At 54.6% G+C, this 13,392-nt stretch overlaps 1 protein-coding gene across 3 annotated transcripts in view; it reads right to left on the reverse strand.

The window, feature by feature from the left end:
- Nucleotides 1-13,100, reverse strand: part of EPN2 (epsin 2) — a 68,235-nt gene extending 55,135 nt beyond the window's left edge. For 2 of the 3 annotated variants that reach the window (XM_077163449.1, XM_077163453.1), the window contains exon 1: nt 13,014-13,100. The gene's annotated coding sequence lies outside the window, so the exon portion shown is untranslated. Of the gene's footprint in view, nt 1-11,792; nt 12,175-13,013 lie in introns of those variants that run through there. The other variant, XM_077163452.1, reaches the window with a different exon arrangement.
- Nucleotides 13,101-13,392: the final 292 nt, after the last annotated feature.

Genomic DNA, 13,392 nt, shown 5'->3' on the forward strand with positions numbered 1-13,392 from the left:
CCCTCCTTTGGTTCAGTGACACACCCAGTCACCAGCCTTCTCCTTGACTAATCTTTCCCCTGTGGCTAAAAATACGCTAAGTGGCTGAGAGCGGTACTTCCCACCCCACCCTCAGCGCACACTCAACTCTCTGGGGAACTTTGGAAAAACACTTATGTTCACGCCCCATAGGAGGTCCTGATTCAGAGAGAAAGGGAATTTCTTTCTGTCAATTTTAAATAAAACATCTCCCAGGTGATTCTAATTAATGTACAACCAAAGTTGGAATCACTTAGAAAAATCCAGTATAATGAAAAGCAAGTATATGAAGGAACTCAGGCACAGGGAAAATAGAGAAAACAAAACCACAACAAAAAAATGAAAGAAGCCCAAACTGAACTAGAAGCAAGGTTAGATCTCAAGCCCAGGCCACACTATAGCTGGGACTAATGCTTGGATCTGAGCTTCCTGGTGGCCAAAGCAAAGAGAATTCACACTGTGCACAAGACAAAAGCGAAGCAGATTCATGGGAGAAGGCTCTCTTTGTGCTGAGACCTGAAATTGACATGTCTCCCTCAAGCCCTCCGAAATGGGGCAAGGAGCACGACAAAGGAGACAGTGTGCCCCACGTGGGGACCACAGCTGCCCAGGCAGCAGCACAGGCCGAGCCTTACAGGGGTTCATGGTACGTGCACAGACACAGCCCTTGACGAGGCACCCCCGTTAGCACTTGGCTGTGTCTGGCTACCCATCAACTCCTAGATCATATGCACGCCCCACCTATAAACCATACCTCCAAATCCATTGTTTCTATACTGATAACAATGTTTTAACCAGCCAACCTGAACTCCAGCACCCCGTGATAAAACACAAACAAAAAACAAAGGTGCAGACGGTTTTACTACTTTACTGACATATATAATGGTAGTGACTTGGTATCCAGGAAAACAAGCACCTCTACCAACAGCTCGCTACAAACACCAGAAACACCAAGTCTGCCCCCAAGACGCAGGAGGGGGACAAGAGCCCAGGAACTGCTGAACATTTCCCTTGAAGGCCCTTCTCCAAAGGGCCACTGCCCAGGCCCAGGGCACAGCCAGACAGGAGGGACCCTCAGGGGGGCCTCTGGGCCCTGCGTCCTCACAACACTCACGATACACTGCGTGATGCGCTCTGCATTCGCTGTGCATGATGTTATATAGATTATACCTCAACACACTCTTTCAAAACGTCTGTTGAAATAAACACTCAAGGGTAACTCACCCTCCCACCACCTCACACACTACATTTTCTCCTCCATCCAGGAAGCACATTTCCACCTTTCAAATTAAGCGATGTGGAGTTAAAACAGTAACTCTTCACAGAAGTCAAAAGATGCCCATCAGAGGACAAACGGATAAGCAAAATGTGGTCTAGCCATACAATGGAATATTCTTCAGCCCTAAGAAGGAAGGAGATTCTGAGACACACTACAACACGGATAAACCCTGAGGACATCACACTGAGGGAAAGAAGCCAGATGCAGAGACCACATACTGTCTGAAACGTCAGAACAGGTAATCCATGGAGACAGGGGCAGACTGGGGGCAGAGGGGAGGGGAGACCATTGCTTAATGGGCCTGGGGTCTCTTTCTGGGTGAGGAAAATCTTCCAGAACTGCAGACGTGGTAGACCTCCTCCGCCCACCCCTCCGGAAGGCGCTGGCCATCGCCTCTTCTGTCTCTGACCATCAGTCTGTTAGGCCCAGCCTCTCACACAGCAAATCAAAGCGCTGCCGCTGAGCACCATGCTCTAAAATGGTTAAAATGGCAAGTTTTATGTTATGTGTATTTCATCACAGTTAAAAAAAAAAAAACCTAAGTAGCAAAATTCTCATAGTTTTGCCCTAATAGAATCAATATTAAAATTTAAAAACTAAATCAAGTTTTTGGGTAAAGATGATCATTATTCTACAACTGAAAAAAATAAGTTTTGGCAACAGAACACACAGGAACTCAGGAGGGCTGGAGGCGAGCCTTCACTTAGAAACCAGTCCTAAAGGGACCTTACCTGTTAGAGACGCACTGCATCGCAGCATTTTTTGATGACGTGAAGTCTGGAATTTGCTTTAAAATAATCCAGTGGGTGGGGGAGATGGACGTCTAGATTAAAATTGTTGAAAGCCGAGTGATGGGGAAATCATTAAGCTATTTTTTTCTACTTTTGTATATCTGTTTGAAATTCTCCATAATGAAAAGTTTTGTTTCATTTTCAAGCAAGTTTCCAAAGATCAATACTTGGCATGTTGGATAATGACCAAGTGAAAGAAGCAGATGCCCCTAAACTGCCGTACTAGAGGCTTGGCCAGATCCCAGCCTCTGAATCCAAAGCATGGTCACCTGGGACAGGCCCCACCCACGGGGCCACAACAGGACCCTCCTCTGACTACCCCTTTCGAAGTGTGTCGGCCGTCACCTCTTCTTCTCTCTACGACCATCAGTTTGTTATGTCTGGCCTCTCACCTGGGAATCCAACACGCTGCCCGGGCTGCTGGACCCAAACTCAGCTGTCTGCAGGCTAGAAGACCCTACCAAGCAGGAGGAGATTGTGGGGCACGCGGGCACAAGCGGAAACTCCGTCTCAGGTTGCACTGGCATCTACGCACAGAGCAGGTAGGTGGTCAAGTGTCTGCAGTGTGGTCCTGATTTCTGACAGACTCTGCTTTCAAGGTGACTTACAGACCTGCTTTTCACCAGTGCCAATCAATGCAAGACGTGAGATGGAAAGCACTGGAACGCACCACGGCTGGGTGCCAGGAGAGGAGAGAGTGGGAGGCAAAGAGTAATGATACAAAGAAAACCACCTACAGCAGCATCAAAACGGGGAGCACCAGGTCGGGGCGGAGGGGAAGTGTAGAGAGGGAGAGGACAGGTAGGTCAGGAAGAGGCTGGGGGGGCGGGGGCGGGACGGGGATCTGGGGGCAGCAGGACTTTGTAGGAAGCAGAGCCCTGTTCTAGCATGGAGGGCTTGGGGGGCACCCCAGGAGGAGGTGGGCACACGCAGTGACCAGGCCCCAGGACGCTGACAGGACTGGGCACTGGACTCCAGGTCAGGCCCTGGTCCCTGGAGCAGGTAGGAGGCTGGACACCACAGGGAGGGGCCACACGGAGAACAGCAGCACAAGCCCCATCTGAGGGTGCTGCAGGCTCTGGCCCACGGTTGCCATGCAATGGCGCAGGCCTGGCTGCCAAGTCTTCCGATCTGTCAGCGAAGTGCAAGCCAGGGTGGCTGTGCAAAACCCCCGGAACCTGGGAGCACGCTAGGCTCCACTGTAAAGAGGCTGAGAGGCTGCAGTGGCTTCACAGCGGCTACACGGCTGAGCTCAGATGGGAAGCTACCCTGGACTGCCTGGCCGGCCAGGGTGTCACCACAGGTCCTCAAGTGGACGAGAAGGGGTCAGAGGGACGTGATGGGGGACTCGAGCGAACACTGCTGGCCCTGCAGGCGGAGGAAGGGGCACGAGCCACGGAATGTGGTGGCCTGAAGAAGCTGGGAAAGGGAAGGAAGCAGATTTTCTTCCAGAAGCTCCTGGAGAGGAATCAGCTCTGCCAACACCTTAATTTTAGCCCAGCAAGACCTGAGTCAGACTTCTAGCTCACAGAACAGTGAGGTAATAAATCTGTGCTGTTTTAAGCCACTACATTTGTGACAATTTGATACAATAGCCACAGAAAAGTAATACAGCAAGCTGCTAATTTTCAAAAGCACAGTACAGTCCCAAAAAACACATACACACGTGGTTCAGGATTCAGCCCCTGGGACCTTTTCTTCCCGCAGCACAGAGTGAGGAGAACTGTGGGCTGGGCCATCTCCTCGACACCCAAACAGCCTGGACAGCCGGGGGCCTCTGCCTGCATCATGAGTTACCCACCAGCTCTGAGTGGTGTCCACGGGGTAGAGAACAAGAGTGGGCCATCAGGGGAGACAGTACCAGCAGGCAGACATGAGGTGCTGGGTTGGGTGGGGGGAGGGGACTAATGAAAGACTGGGAACCCCAAACAGGAATGTCAAGGCTTGAAGATCAGATGTCACACCCAGTTTGCAGGCCAGTGAGATTCTCTAGGGATTTCTGGAAAACAAGGCTGTCCTGTAAAGGAGTTCTACCCCACGGATCAGTCCATCACAGTGTTACCCCAGGGGCTCTTTCCACCGCTTTGCAGAGGTTTGAGTCCTCTTTAGGTTTCTGAGAGAAATCACTGGCCCCTCCCCCACAGGGCCCTCCTGCTCACACTCCTTCAGAGGGGCCCCAGCACCTGCAGCAAGGGGAGCCTGTGGGATTTTTACGTTTTTCAAATGAGCAGCTTTCGGATGGCCTGCTTTAAGAGCAGAGCAGAGCAGCATGGACTGGAGGCAGCAGCGAGGCCCCGCAGCCCTGCCAGTCCCCCAAAGATCTGGGATGGAACCTCGGGCTAAATCTAGGGGAGCCCTAGAAGGCGGGCCTCTCCTGGACAGGCGGTGCCTGCATCTGCAGCCTGGCACCCCCTGCTCTGGCCTGAGACCCACGGAGCCACTGGCCCTACCCCGGCTCTTGGTACAGGCCACTTCCTCTCCCGGGAGTCCCCTTTCTTCTGGATCCTCCAGAACTCCCACTTTTCCTTCCAGATTCTACATCAACGTCGCTCCCACTAAAGCCTTCTCTGGCCCCCAGGTCAGTGGCTGACACCACTCACTAAACTTCTCTGCCAGCCCTCCTCCCCCGGGGCAGACGCTGCCAGAACTCAGCAGCCTCTGCAGAGGAGCTCAGAAGGCAGGGGTGCCGTCTGGTTCATCTACGCATTCCCACCTACAGCACGTGCTCCAAGAATGCTAAATACAGAGCTAACAGGACCATAAAACTTTTTTTTTTGCCAGAAATAGCACAGATCATTAGGCTAACCAGGCAAAACCCCACCTCTAATCTCTGACAGATAAGGGAACCCTCTCTAGATTAGGAACAACTCTCCCTTACAACTCCCTTTTTGAAAAGTAACTTTAGGGAATCGCAGTGATACATATTAGCAGCACTGTCTACTGCAGCCAGTCCGGAGGGGTTCCGGGAGGGGCCCGGCCAGCTTCAAAGCACAGATAAGAACCTGCTCAGCAGGCCTGGCCAACACTTGGGTTGAAAGAAGGACTGCCAAACAGGTGGATCAAAATCTACGCCCTCCTACCCGTCTGGGCCTGTGCCAACCATCCTGCCACCCTCTTCCACCCATCCTGGGAACTCCGGGTGTCCAGGGTCCTGGCACCCCACACCTCCTAAGGGCTTCCTGCTCGGGCAGATGCGTGTGCCCCCACCTCCTAGTCCCTGCCTCTCCTGGAGGCGCTCTGGACACAGCATCTCAGCCACACAGACCACCAGAATCATCCAGGGCCCTTCTAAAAACGGGTTACTTTCCAGGCCACGCAATTTGCTGGCTTGCCAGGGCAAATTGAACTTGCCAGTGGTCTGAAGACCCCAAATCTTCCAAACAGATCTGGGCCGCGGCCCCCCTCATCCTGACACACCCCTGCACTGTTCCCCGAATCTGCTGCCGTCTACCCAGGCTCACAGAAGCCATCTGGGCCAGGGCCTCACCCACACCCCACTCGGCAGATACAGCTACCCCAAAGGCCCGCCCAGCTCCCTGCCCCAAAAAAACCAGACCCCACTGAGCCTGAGCGCTGCCTGCTCAGTCCCTGTGGCCATCTGGCTCCCACAGCCCCCTCCACCTTCGTCCCCAGTGCCCCCTGCAAGCCTCCACCCAGCAGACAGCTGCAGGAGCCCGCACACAGACGGCGCGTGCACACACACTAGCATGGACACACAGGCACAGATGACACACACAGGTAAGCACACATGCAGTGCACATAAGCACATGTGAACACAGATACCCATGGACACACAAGTGGCATGCACACGTAGGCACGCAGACAGCCAAGCCCACCCTAAGCTGCAGCTCCTGCTGCTCCCTCGGTTTCAGACGCCTTCTGCCTGCTCTCGCTCTGGGATGCTGGTCCCTGCCCCTCCAGACCCGCCCGAAGCCCGCCTTCTCTCAGTCACCCTCCCTGACTCTCTGGGCTTCTCTCCACTCTTCAACCTCCTACTGACAAAGAATCAAAATCCCAACTGGTGAATGTCAACTGTGTCTTTTCAATTAGACTAACTTCTTGGTGGCCAGGAGCTTGGTGTTTCATTTTCACCAGTAATCCTGAGCCCGGTGACTGTGTCTTGCATATTTTCCAGGCTAGCACTGACATCAAATACTCTGCCATACTGTCAGGAAACGGTCCTTGAAATGCAGATACTTCTACATCTCCTGGCTGCCTCTCATAGAACAGCATAAAATTTATTTCCAGATCATCTGTTTCTCAAAAAAGTATAGCTTTTATGCCACAGGTCAGATCTAGGTTTCAAGTAAGCACTCAAGGAGCACCTGCTTTCAAGAAAAAAATGCTTGTGCATTCCTGTACTGCTATGACCTTTTCTTTTTTTGGAGGGGGGGAGTTGAAGGGTCTTTTAACAGCAACTTTTTTACCTTCATTTATTAATTCAATTCACATTTGTAAAGAGTTTATAAAGTAACAAATTCTAATCCAAACTCCCAGGGCCTCCACTGGCCAGGGCAGGTACTGACACATAGATGGTTGCCACTCCCTGACTGCGGGCAACTTCCAAACCCAGGGAAAGTGGTCCCGCCCCCAGCTACTCAGTTCATTGTTAGACAAGAGAAAATTACCCAGTTGCTAGAACTCATGTGTTAACTGCCTGCTGAGGCAGGAGATATTTTATATACATACAGAGATGTAATTTTTAAAAACGATCGAGTTTGGGTATGAATTTGATCATATCGTAACAATGCTGGAGGATTATTTTAGTCCTTAAAACCTGTGTGTCATGCTTACAGAACCAGTGTGCACAGTTTCAGGATTACAGAGTAAAAAGGAACAGCTCCTTCCCTAGAGCAATTTGGCCAATTATTTTAACAAAGCTTTGCAAACAGAAACCCTCCCCAGCCCACACAGACTTTCCCCAAGCTGTACCCATCCAGGCAGCCTAGGTCATGAACTGACAGCTGTGGTCCAGGACAGGGATGTGAAATGTGGTCAGAGGACAGCTAGAAGTGGCTCTGAACTAAGGCCATGGACACTGGCTAGGAACAGGTCGACAAGCCAAGCGGGGCCTGCAAGCCTCAGGTTGATCACCTGTGAAATCCTTCCTCCGGGGCAGCTGTGAAGATAAAATGAGGGAATGGAGGCCCCGGGGGCAGCACAGTGACGGCTGACATGGGATCGGGGTGGGCTGCCAGGCGACACAGGTGGGCACATGCCAGCTGTGTGGCCTGGGGCAGGCTGACTAGCCCCTCTGAGCCTTATTCTGAGCAGAGGTGAAAAGAGAAATGGTGACAGGCCTCGCAGGATCGTCGCAAAAATTAAATGAGATACTGGGCATCAAAGACATGGCTCTGACACAGGGGGTCTCTAACCTCCAGTGCTATCGTGCCACCCCCCACCGCCATCACCTCTCTACTTCTGAAGGACAATCCACTAATAACAACTGAAGGAAAAAAGACTGTTTTGAAAACTCTGAACAACAAAGCCTATGAAATCGATCTGAGCTGCCTGAGGAAGGGGGAGCGGCTTCCATTAACTGTTTCCTCCCCAGCGGCCCCTGGCCGCTGCCCACAACCTTTCCAGGCTGCATTTCTTCTAAAATGCCTCAGCAGTGAACGTCCTGCCCGACAGGGGATGACAAACTTGCTTTTCCAACAGAACCTCAGATTCACAGCCTCTTCAAAGGGCCCTAGGCACTACACTCCTTCCACCGGAGAGAAGGCCTCGGATCCACTTGCACAGTGCCCACGCCGGGACTGAGCCCAAGTTATATCCTCGGCAGAACCAAGCGAACACGTCTCTTTGAGACACCAAATTCCCTCCCAAGTGTCAGGCAGCACCCGCAGAGCAACCCCAGGCAGCACCAACGAGGCTGAAAGGCTCGCCCGTTTCTGAGCTACCCTGGCACAGCGAGGCCCTGTGTTAAGGCCCCTCATTTACCTTCTCACTTAATCCTCTCCCCCAAGACCTGGTCTCCACACCAGCAGCAGCAACATCCTGGGAACTGGTTTGAAATTCAAATTTTCTGGACTTATTCCGCCCCCCTGGCCCCCAACCCTAATGAATCGGGGGGTGGGTGGGTGGGTGAGGGGGGTGGAAATGATTGGGCCCCAGCAATTTGTTTAATAAGCAAGCCCTGCAAGTGATGCTGCTGCTTGGAGTTGGAGAAGCAGAAACACTGCCGTCCGCTCCATGAGGTCACTTTTAACCCCACTTTAGAAATGAGGAAACCACAGCTCAGGAATTCAAAAGCCACCCCTACAGGGGGCCGATCAGCACCCACGTCTGAGTCCAAAACTATTCGTACTCACAGCCCTTGTAGCCAAATTGCAGGGCCTCTGGGTGCCCTCAGCTCCACGACAGTACCTCAAGGGTGGGAGTGAGAGACCAGACGAAGGCTGCATTCAAAAGTGATGGATTATGGATGCTTTGAAAGCTACATGGCGTCAGCCCTAGTTGACGGGCCAGCCCCAGGGACAGAGCTGGGTCTGCTTACCAGCTGGGTCACCAGGAGAGAACAGAGGGGATGTTTTTACTTAAAGCTCACTGGGCTCCCAGTGCCTTGTACTGCTTTGAATAGAAAGAGAATTAAGTTACCTCTAGGGTCTCTGGAGGGCCTGAAAATACAGCACACTTTCCTTAGACCAGGACCGATGGAAAAGAGAAGCAAGAAAAGGCTTTCCTATGCCCAGGAACAAAGCAGACACCAGTGCCTGGGCTCCCTGGGCAGGGGTCACCAGAAAGAGCCCTCTGCACATATAGGTAACATTTCAAGAATGTAGCAGATCTGGTTTAAAGGAGACGGCCTTTTTTGTGTTCACTTCAGACCCTAAACCTAGTAACTATCAACTAAAGTGGCCCGCTAAACTCCATTCAAGCTGCAGTGTGCTGTCACAAATTTTAAGGTCAGGAAAAAGAAATCGCATTTATGATTTCCAACATTCTAAATAAAAAACACGGTGGTGATTTTCTGATCACAAGTTTCTCCTATTATTTAAATGGTCACCCAGCACCCCATGGGGCTTTCTCCAAGAGCCAGTAGAGGAGATGGGACCTGGGTTTGGGACTCAGACGGGCTTGGGTTTGAGTCTTGGCAGTGCCAGTTCCTGTGGGTTGCTTAATCTCTCTGAGCCTCAGTTTCCCACCCAAAGATAGGTGTTAATCCCCACCTACTACTATGAAGATGAAATGAAATTATGGTTAAAAAAAAAAAGACAGTTGAAACATCTTTGTATTCAAGACATCAAACAACTGATCCGCCTGACTAGCAATTGGTGTGGGCAAACAAATCATAAACGGGAGCGATTTAATATGCACACTAAGCAGCATACACACTTAATTCACCATAATTGTTTTTCTAAATAAACTAAGCCATCTATTTCTAGATACCTTGAACGAGCTAATTAAGACCAGAGAAAATTCCACTGACAAACTTATCAGAAAACCTGACAACTTTAAAAAACTCAACAGATGGACATAAACAGTCATTTAACAATGCAGTTGACAAAAACAAAACGGACTCCCCAGCCTCGATCCTCTGAATTCTATTATTTCACGTTCCTCAAGCCCTGGTTAACTCGCAGCAAGGCTTCAAGCAAGTCTCTTCGTCCCTGCGAGACTCAGAGGAAGGAGCAGGGGTCCCGGAGCTCTGCCCAAGTACCAGGCGCACACCCTGCTGGCACTAGGACCTCGAGCACATGGCTGCAGCCAGAGAGGGTCTCAGTTTCCCCCTTACAGAAGAAGAGCATGCTTACACAGCTGACCCCTGCCTGCTGGATGTGAGTTCTAGAAGAGCAACAGGACAGCTGAGCCAGGGGGTGGGGGTAGGGGGGTGAGGACAACAAAATTTGTACCTCCGCCCCAGGACTGCTCATTCAGCACCATGGCTTTGCTGGGTACCTACCAAGTGTCAGAGACTGAGTTTAGGGATAGAGAAGTAAAGGAAGACAGGGCAACTCTTGGTCTCAAAGATGTCACAGTGTAACGGGCCCACCCCACTGATGCACTGACAATGAGATGAGTGATCCAACGGATTACTGAGGGTGGTAAGAGCAGAGAGGAAGCCAGATTCCAATACCAGTGGAGGTGCTTTGTAAAGGTTTGACAGTAGAAACTTGTTTAAACCAAACGCGTGATCAGAAAGTCTAGCAGACACAGAGGAGGGTGGGATTAGACACTCCCGCACTTCCTCCCCACCCTCAAATTCCCCAAATCCAAGCCCTACGACTTCTCCAAGGCTCGAGGTCCCCAGGTACTTATACCACAAAAGGGCCAAAACCACGATCATCAATGCCCCCGCCAGCTTGACAACAGAAAAATTCTGGGAGACAGGGAAAGAACAGTTGCCAAAAAGCTTTGAAGTGCACTTCCCAAAAATACGGCGACCACGGGTCCACGCACGAAAATCTCACAGCGCTTTAGTCCACAAAGAACTCAAAGTTGTCACTCCTCCTAAAGAAATCTCAGAAGAAGAAAAATAAAAACTTTTTTGCCCTCCCTTTAAATTCGGAGAAAAGCCACATCATGAAAATGAATCAGCATCCCTGAAACGTTTCAACTGGTTTTGCAGGTTTCTTATCAGAATTTTCTTGGGAAACCAGGGCTCTTCGTGGAAGACGTTACCTCCCAGGCACAGTTACCTCCCAGGCACGTGCACCTCTACAAGGGATGGGCCTGCGTCAAGGACTGCGCGTGTGCAGTGCAAGTTTTACAGGTCTGCACACTCAAATGCTCGGCCTGACAAACCTTGCTGGAGACAGTCCCCCAAGCTTCCTCATGGCTCAGGAGGCAAACGTCCCCGCTCAGCAAGGAGAGATCCCAGGGATGCAGTCATTTATCCTTCACCAAACACTTCAATGTCCGATGCTTAGGGACCACGCGGATTTTACAACTAAGGACACAAGTATGCTCAAAAAATGCAGAAGTAAAAAATACAGATAGATAGCAGATGAGAAGATCTGGGTGCCCTTCCGGTACACAATCATTCACCCCAAACACAACCACCTGAACAAGCACAGCTTCAGAAACACACTGTGGTCCATTCTGATGTTGGCTTAAATAAAGACGAAGTCATCCAAGCAAACTCAGCCACTGCAGTGCTTCACCTTAAGATTCTGCCAGCCCCCAGAACTACAAGACGCACATGCTTTCTGCCAAACCTTCGTTATTTCATATAATGCGAGGAGGCCACGTATCATTAAAATTCACCTTTTTCAATCATTTTACCCCACATCCCCACCCCATTCTAATCCCTTCTTTCACAGGGAATTTTCAGGAGTTGGAACGGTTAGCATCCATGCCTCTTACCTTTTCCTGCTCATTCTCTTGGGTGGATGCTAAATATAAAGAGGGGAAGAGAGGAGATACCCAACATCTCTCTAAAAAGAACAAATATTAAAAGGTGGTGGGGAGAGCCCTGGAGACAGAGCTTCTAGTCCTGGCACTGACACTGTACCCCTTTGTGGCCATGGGCAAATGGCTGCATCCCTAGGCCTCAGTTTCCCCCCATTTGAACCCAGTGATGGTTGAGCCCCTCCTATTTTAAAGCACAGGTTTCAGGTGCGACCCCGGTTAGCTAAGCCGGGGAGGGCCCCACAGAGTCGAGGATGGGCTTTCACAGGCCCGGCTGGGGTTTCTGGGGAGCCCGGGCTTCTCCCTCCCTCCCTCCCCCGCAAAGCCAACTTCAGGTCGCAGAGAAAAACCTGTTGGTACTGTCTCCTCGAGGAAGGGCCAGCCTCTTCTCGAGCGCCTGATTCCGGGGGCGCCGCCCAAGGGAGCGAGAGGAAGGGTCTCCAAGCAGAGACCCACGTCCCCGCCCCGGTTACCGCGCAGGACGGCCGGGCGGGGTCTCTGCCACCCCACGCGGAACAAAAGGCAGCTGGAGCCTGGCTCTGCCGCCCCCGTCCCCGCTGTGCCGCGGGGGGAGGGGGAACCGGTCGGTCTTCGGGGATAGGAGGGGGAGGGAGAGGAAAAGGGGTCCCGCTCCTGCCCGCGGGGAGGGGCCGCCCGGGGCCGGCAGAGTCGGGGTCACACGACTCCCCCATTCCTGGAGGGACAGGGCTGCGCCCACAGGGGCGGGGGTGAGGGGGCGACCAGGCTCGGCTGATGGAAAGGGCCTGCCCCGGAGGCGAGAGCAGGGGCGGGAGGGCTCCGGGCCGAGGACAGGGGCCGGGGGGGCGGGGGGCTCCGGGCTGGGACAGGGGCGGGGGGGGGGGGCTCCGGGACGAGGACAGGGGCGGGAGGGCTCCGGGCTGGGACAGAGCCGGGGGGGGGGTGCTCCGGGACGAGGGCAGGGGCGGGGGGGGGCTCCGGGCTGGGACAGGGGCGGGGGAGGGGGCTCCGGGCTGGGACAGGGACGGGGGGGGGGCTCCGGGCTGGGACGGGGGGGGGGCTCCGGGACGAGGGCAGGGGCGGGGGGGGGGCTCCGGGCTGGGACAGGGACGGGGGGGGGCTCCGGGCTGGGACGGGGGGGGGAGGGCTCCGGGACGAGGGCAGGGGCGGGAGGGCTCCGGGCTGGGACAGGGGCGGGGGAGGGGGCTCCGGGCTGGGACAGGGACGGGGGGGGGGCTCCGGGCTGGGACGGGGGGGGGGGCTCCGGGACGAGGGCAGGGGCGGGAGGGCTCCGGGCAGGAACAGGGGCGGGGGGTCTCCGGGCAGGAACAGGGGCGGGGGGGCTCGGGGCTGGGGCGGGAGCAGGGGGAGCGCCAGACTCCGAGGACCTCAAGGAGGGGCGCCCAGACGAGGCGCGGGGTCCCGCAGCGGAAGGGGGTCCAGAGGGGCCGGACGCGCGCCCAGCCCGAGGGCGGGGCCTGGCCGGGAAGGGGGTCCCCGCCCGGGGCGGCCGCGCCTGCCGGGGGGAGTCTGAGGAGGGGTGCGCTGGGGGGCTCCGCGCCCCGGCCCCCGCCCCGCGAGCCCCGGCTTACCTCCGCTCCTCCTGCCCGCCCGGTGCGCGTCTGCGGCCGCCGGTGGCGCTGGGGAGCGCGGGGGCAGCCGAGCCCGCGGAGCCGCCGCCGCGCCTGGCTCCGTTTGACACCCGCGCGCCAGCCAACATGGCGGCCGGGGGCGCGCCGGCTGCGTGCGCGCGCCCGCCGCCCCGCGAGCACCCGCCCTGCGCGCGCGCCCGCGACCCTCTCCGGCCGCCAGCGGCGGCCAACCCGGGACACGCCCGGCCCGCCGCGGCCCCGCGACCCTGCCACCTCCACACCCTCCCACCACCCCCTCCGCCTCCCCACGACCTACTTCCCCTCCCCCTCTCCACCACCTCCTCCCCCCCCGCCCCCTCTCCGCCCCCCCAGCCTCCCA

This window comes from Tamandua tetradactyla, chromosome 6 (assembly GCF_023851605.1).
Source record: "Tamandua tetradactyla isolate mTamTet1 chromosome 6, mTamTet1.pri, whole genome shotgun sequence".
Taxonomy (NCBI): Eukaryota; Metazoa; Chordata; class Mammalia; order Pilosa; family Myrmecophagidae; genus Tamandua; species Tamandua tetradactyla.